Raw genomic sequence first — 7,186 nt, forward strand, 5'->3', positions numbered from 1 at the left:
TTTGGAAACTGCCTGGGTCCTTCAATTTCTGAGGCAATTTGTGCTGAATGATGGCACTGCATTCTTCAGTTAACAGCACAGTTTCCTCATTTCTCCAGCTTCTCTTCTTGGTCATTAATTCTTTTAAGAATTTTGCATAGAGTGGCATTTGCTCTATTGCCTCAGCAAAGGGAATGTTGATTTGAAGCTTCCTGAAAATCTCCAAGAACCTGGAGAATTGGCCATCCTTTTCACTTTTCATCAAACGTTGAGGATATGGTACCTTAGGTGTATAAGGCTTCAGGACCTCTTTTTCTTTTTCTTTTGTTGCAGACGATGTAAAAGATTGTCCTTGTTCCTTATCTCTCACATTTTCCTTTGCTTCATCCTCTGCGGTTTCCTTTGAGATCTCCTTTAGATTTTTCCCACTTCTGAGGGTTATGGCCTTACATTCTTCCCTTGCAATAGCCTTGGCAGCATGAGAAACGCTTGTCCCAGGGGTTTGCTTAGACAAATACACAATTTGATTTTCTAGCTTCTGGATGGCAGCTCCTTGGTTTTGTAGGTTAGAATTTACTTCTTCCTTAAAAGCTTTCAATTCGGTTATGTCTTGACTCATGGTTACAAGCATTCCTTCTATCCGGTTTAATTGATCTTGAAATTGTTGGTTCGGATTAGGTTGGGTAGGTTGATTATTTTGGCCATGATATGATGGTTGGGGGTAAGTGTTTTGTGTGGCTTGGTATGATTTTTGGTTGGAGTTTTGGTATGTGGAATTGTTATGTTGGTTGTGGTTATAAGGTTTGTGGTTTTGTGGTTGGGTTTGTTGGTTCCCCCACCCAAAGTTTGGGTGATTTTTCCATCCTGGGTTGTAAGTGTTGGAATTTGGATCATATGATTGCCTTTGTTGGTTTCCCACATAGTTGGCCTCTTCCCAATCACCTCCTTCAATGCTTACTTCCTCTTGATCTTGTGTGTGTATTGCAGCCACTTGCTTTGTTTCTAATTGCCTAGTAAGCTCGGCTAGTTGCTTGGCAAACACCTTGTTTTGGGCTAGAATTGTATCAACATGGTTCAGCTCCATGACTCCCTTAGTGTTGTGCCTCTCTGATGCATAGTAGTACTCATTCTCAGCCACTGTCTCAATCACTTCAATGGCTTCTTCCACAGTCTTTTTCCTGTTCAATGAACCTCCTGATGAATGGTCTACAGCCTTCCTTGATTCATAAGAGAGTCCATCATAGAAAATATGCAATTGCACCCAATCATGGAACATGTCTGGTGGGCATTTCCTTGTCAAGTCCTTGAATCTCTCCCATGCCTCGTAGAGAGTTTCACCATCTTGTTGTCTAAAAGTCTGAACCTCAGATCGAAGCCTATTGACCTTTTGTGGGGGGTAGAAACGTGCCAGAAACTTGCTTTCCACCTCATCCCATGTTGTTAGACTCCCCCTTGGGAATGATTCCAGCCACTTAGCTGCCTTGTCCCTAAGTGAAAATGGGAACAAAAGCAGTTTATAGGCATCTTCCTGGACTCCATTGGACTTCACAGTGTCACAAATTCTCAAGAATTTTGTGAGATGTTGGTTGGGATCTTCATTAGCACTCCCACCAAATGAACAATGATTCTCCACAAGTGATATTAGCTGTGGTTTGAGTTCAAAATTGTTGGCCTGAATGGGTGGTTTCTGGATGCTGCTACCACAATTCCCAGAGGTTGGGTTTATGTATGAACTAAGAACCCTCCTCTCAGGAATGGCATTGTTTCCATCAGCTCTCTCATGGTTGTGAACTTCTCTATCCATGTTGAGGTCTAGAGCTTCCTCAAAATTGTCCTCAGATTCTCCTTCAGATTCCTCTTCTCCCACTACTCTCTTCCCTCTTGCTTCCCTTCTCAGTCTATGAAGCGTCCTCTCTGGTTCGGTATATGGAGGAGTTGATGTCTCTCCTCTCCTACCTGTCATACAAGAACACAGCACAGGCACAAACAAGTGAAATACTTTTGGTTAATGGAAGAGTATGGTTAGAGCAATTGAGGAATTAATTCAAACAGTTAGTGAGTCAGTGAGTTAGTTGCTTGAATTTAAAGGCATAAAGAAAGAAAGCATGTAACCGAGTGCAGAAATTAAAATTCAACAAGTAACTTGAACAGAATTAACAAAGCAAGAGAAATTGCTCAATCTAGTTAGCTTCCAATTGGAGAATTGTCAATCGAAAACCAACCCCCGGCAACGGCGCCATAAACTTGATGCGCATAAACTAGTTATGCTACGATTTAGGAAATTGCACGATCGGCAAAATTCCTTCCGGCAAGTGCACCGGTTATCGTCAAGTAAAAACTCACAATAGAGTGAGGTCGAATCCCACAAGGATTGGTTGAGTGAGCAATTCGGATTGGAAGTGTGTTCTAGTTGAGCGGAATCAAGATTGAGATGAGAATTGCGGAATGTAAAATTGGCGGGAAAAGTAAATGACAAGAAATTGAAAGGGCAGAATCTTAAATTGCATGAATTAAAGAGCAGAAACTAAATTGCTGAAATTAAAAGGGAATGGGGTGATTGCATGAATTAATTTGCAGAATGTAAAGAGAAGATGGAAATCAGAATTGGGGAATTCATTGGGTTATAGGAGATATTGAGATCTCCGAATCAAAACATGTTTATCTCTTCCTCAAGCAATGCGTTCATTGAATTTTGCTTGGCAATCTTATATGATTGGATCCCAATCCCTTGGCTCACCAATTCTCTCTAAAAATGAACAAATTCCCAATCCCTTGGTTTAAATGTTCATAAGAAGAGATGATGCTCGATCACTGATTATACCACACAGTTTCATGAACCACAATTTGGTAGGATTACATGTCACAATATCCATCCAAACCCCAATCCAATTCACTGTGAGAAAGCTTCTCTAGCATGAATCCTCCATTCCTTTCCCAAGGTTCCGAAGGATTCCAATTATGGGTAGTTTCTTTCCCAAGACAACTACTCAATGGAATTAGATCGAGAAGCTTTCTAACAAAATTCAAGAGAAAAGATTGAAGAAGAAGATAAACTATTATTGATTCATTGAATTACAATAGAGCTCCCTAACCCAATGAAAGGGGGTTTAGTGAGTCATAGCTCTGAATTCAATTACAAAGATATGAAAACTAGCTAAAAGTGAAAAGTAAAAGTTCAAAAAGTCCCCTTTTCTAACTTAAATTCTATCCTATTTATACACTTTCTATATTGAGCTTCTGTTGTGTTTCTTGGGCTTTGAGGCCTCTCCCTGCTTTCCTTTTGCTTTGGGTTTATGATCCATAATCTTGATGAGGCTGCTGATCCAAATTATGTAACATTCATTGAGCCAACTTAGTGATAATCAAATAATGGCACATGACTCAATAAATTGAAATTTCAGACTCATCAATCCTTCAGGCCCAATCCCATAAACCATGATATTCAATTGGGTTTCATACCAGAATGAGTTTAAGTTAATGTTTGTGCTCAAATACTAACTTAAACCACAATATTTTTGGTCCAGAAACCTTTTCCAAGAGTGGCGTTTAAGTTGCAGTTTAAGCTTAAACTGCAACTTAAATGCCAGACACTTCCAGTGAGGCCTTTTGTAGAAGCACGTTTAAGCTTCAGTTTAAGGTTAAACTGAAGCTTAAACGTGGAAATGGAAGAAGGCAGCCCTGGAGAGTCATGTAGTCGAACACGTTTAAGCTTCAGTTTAAGGTTAAACTGAAGCTTAAACGTGGATATAGGAAGGGCAGCCCTGGAGGTCGAACACGTTTAACCTCCAGTTTAAGGTTAAACTGGAGGTTAAACGTGGAAATGGAAGGAGGCATCCTGGAGGTCGAACACGTTTAACCTCCAGTTTAAGGTTAAACTGGAGGTTAAACGTGGAAGCTTAGAAGAGTAGCCCTGGAGGTGTCGAACACGTTTAAGCTCCAGTTTGAGGTCAAACTGGAGCTTAAACGTGGAAATGGAGAGAGCAACCCTGGAGGAGAGTTCTTGGTCGAACACGTTTAAGCTCCAGTTTGAGGTCAAACTGGAGCTTAAACGTGGAAATGGCTCCCTGGTGCTTTTCCCATTCTGGCGTTTAACCTCTAGTTTAAGGTTAAACTGGAGGTTAAACGTGGAACTCCTTCCTGAGTGGCATTGTCATTCTGGCGTTTAACCTCCAGTTTGAGGTCAAACTGGAGGTTAAACGTGGAATGCTTCTTTGGTGAGACTTTCCATTCTGGCGTTTAACCTCCAGTTTAAGGTTAAACTGGAGGTTAAACTTCAATTCCAGCATTCCTTAGCCTTCATGATTCTGGCGTTTAAGCTCCAGTTTAGGCTTAAACTGGAACTTAAACTCCCATGTGATATTCAAGCTTCCTTTATTGATTTTGTTGCTTCCTTGCTTAGCCTCTTCTTCCCTGAAATCATCCAAACAAATACATCAAAGTCTTGCAAAATTTCATGAGAAATCTTCCATTCATAGCATTCAAGTAATATAACTAAAACTCATGGAATTTGCATCAAAATCATATTGTTTGGATGGTTCATTGCTTTGTTCTTCATTTAACCATTTTTGGTTACTTTAAGCTCAAGAAAATGCATAAAACCACTAAAACTAACAGAAAAATACTAGTGAAACTAGCCTAAGATGCCTTGGCATCAGCAGGCAAAGGCATGAGTAGCGTAGATCAAGCATTCAATGTCCAATTTAAATATGTTATCACTCGTAACTAACTATCACATTTGTATTGACAATTAAATTCAATTAATAAAGTAGTAAAGGAATTTTGTGAAAAGCAAGCATTGAATATTAGATTAGAAAAATGTAGAGAAGTTCATAATGCCATATGGGCTTTTTCACAAACACATAACATGCATGTAGAATAAGCTCTTGAAAATAATAATTTGAACATGCAAGTAATCCCTTAAAAAGTAATATATAATTGTCAAACAAATTCACAACAATCCACAAGCATATAATTATAAATAATGACTCAATTAAATTTATAACACCAAGTAAAAAGGAAAAGGAAAGAAAAACAAAATAAGAACAATGAAGGTAAAAAGAAAAGAAAAGAAGATAACATATAAAAATAAGAAGAATAATAGAAAAGTGAGGAGGGAAGAAGAAAATAAAAACCTTGTTAATGGGGGTGAGAGAAAGTAAAAAGTGAGAAAGAAGAAAGAAGGTAGGGAGGAAGAAAGGTAGAAGAAATAAGGAGGAAAAGAGAAAGTAGGATTTGGGGAGAAAAAGATAAGATAGTTGGCAGAATTAGGGAGGCTGTGCGACGCAAGCGACGTGATCACATGGCGCACGCGGTCGCACGACTTGCGCTTAAAGTGAATGACGCAGTCGCGTCGGTCACGCTATCGCGTGACCCGTTTTATGCCATTGGCGCGAGGGTGGCCTCGCACTCGCACAACTCTCTGTTCAAAACCATTAAATGCCAAATTTTGGGTGACGCGATCGCATGGGGCATGCGATCGCGTGAGTGGGCAATTATTGGGATGTGACGCGGCCGCGTGGGGTAGGCGGTCGCGTGAGTGGACTGCGCGTCCAGCGCGAGTCCAGCACCACTCTAGCACAACTTTCAGCTGTGCACCATTATTACGTCGAAATACTTGATCACGCGGCCGCGTGGGGCACGTGGTCGCGTGGGAGGCCACTGATCCCATATGACGCGGTCGCGTCAGCGACGCGATCGCGTGGGCCGAATTGTGCCAATGGCACACCTCCAGCCACGCTCTCGCGTGACTCTCTGTTCATTTTTAATTGTCTCTCCCAACACCTGCGACGTGGAAGCGTCAATGATGCGGTCGCGTCGCATAACATTTTTTTAATATTTTTTTATTAAAATAAAAGTATGTAAATGCAGATGCACGAAATGTACTAATGAAGAGAAGAGTTATTGAATAAGAAAACTAAAAAATAAAGAAAAGAACGATCATACCATGGTGGGTTATCTCCCACCTAGTACTTTGCTTTAACGTCCGTAAGTTGGACTCTCCACTAGCTCAGTCTTCGGCTATGTGGGGATCTTCCAAATGGAAGATCTCGAGCTCCTTGTCTTTCTTCCGCTTCTCGCCATGGTACAGCTTTAAACGATGTCCATTAACTTTGATAAGTTCAGAGCTTGAAGGATGGCTAAGGTGATAAACTCCGTATGGTTCGGCCTTCTCTACTCTGTATGGACCTTCCCATCTAGATCTCAACTTGCCTGGCATGAGCCTCAGTCGAGACTTGTAAAGGAGGACTAAGTCCCCTGGTTGGAACTCTTTCCTCTTGATGTGCTGATCATGTACAGCCTTCATCTTCTCCTTGTATAGTCTTGAGTTCTCATAAGCTTCTAGGTGAAGGCTTTCCAGTTCTTGCAGTTGCAACTTTCTTTCAGCTCCGGCTCCCCCAATTCCCATGTTGCATTCCTTTACTGCCCAAAAGGCTTTGTGCTCTACTTCAACAAGGAGATGACAAGCTTTTCCATAAACTAAGCAGAAAGGACTCATCCCAATGGGTGTTTTGTATGCTGTTCTGTATGCCCAGAGTGCATCTTGTAGCCTGGCGCTCCAGTCTCTTCTATGAGGTTTGACTATCTTCTGCAAGATACGCTTTATCTCTCTATTTGACACCTCGGCTTGCCCATTAGTCTGAGGATGGTAAGCTGTTGCAACTTTATGGATTATCCCATGTTTCTTCATCAATCCTGTTAGTCTCCTATTACAAAAGTGGGTGCCTTGATCGCTCACGATTGCTCGTGGTGATCCAAAGCGACAAATAATATGGTTTTTCACAAAGGAAACAACAATGTTAGCATCATCAGTGCGGGTAGGAATTGCTTCCACCCATTTGGAAACGTAATCCACAGCTAACAATATATAAAAATAACCATTGGAATTTGGAAATGGACCCATGAAGTCAATGCCCCAAACATCAAAAATTTCACAGAAAAGCATAATCTGTTGAGGCATCTCATCCCTCCTGGATATATTGCCAAATTTCTGGCATGGGAAACAGGATTTACAAAATTCAGCAGCATCCCTAAAAAGAGTAGGCCACCAGAATCCACAGTCTAAGATTTTTCTAGCAGTTCTTTGAGGGCCAAAATGTCCTCCACTCTCAGATTAGTGATAGGCCTCTAAGATGGACTGGAATTCTGATTGAGGCATACACCGTCTAATTACCTGGTCAGTGCCACATCTCCATAAATATGGGTCATC

At 41.0% G+C, this 7,186-nt stretch overlaps 1 non-coding gene across 1 annotated transcript; it reads left to right on the forward strand.

The window, feature by feature from the left end:
* Window positions 1–1,253: 1,253 nt before the first annotated feature.
* Window positions 1,254–1,357, forward strand: LOC112760044 (small nucleolar RNA R71). Its single transcript, XR_003180502.1, has one exon. It is a non-coding gene; the product is annotated as a small nucleolar RNA R71 (small nucleolar RNA).
* The last annotated feature ends 5,829 nt before the right edge of the window (window positions 1,358–7,186 follow it).

Source organism: Arachis hypogaea, chromosome 16, assembly GCF_003086295.3.
Source record: "Arachis hypogaea cultivar Tifrunner chromosome 16, arahy.Tifrunner.gnm2.J5K5, whole genome shotgun sequence".
NCBI lineage: Eukaryota > Viridiplantae > Streptophyta > Magnoliopsida > Fabales > Fabaceae > Arachis > Arachis hypogaea.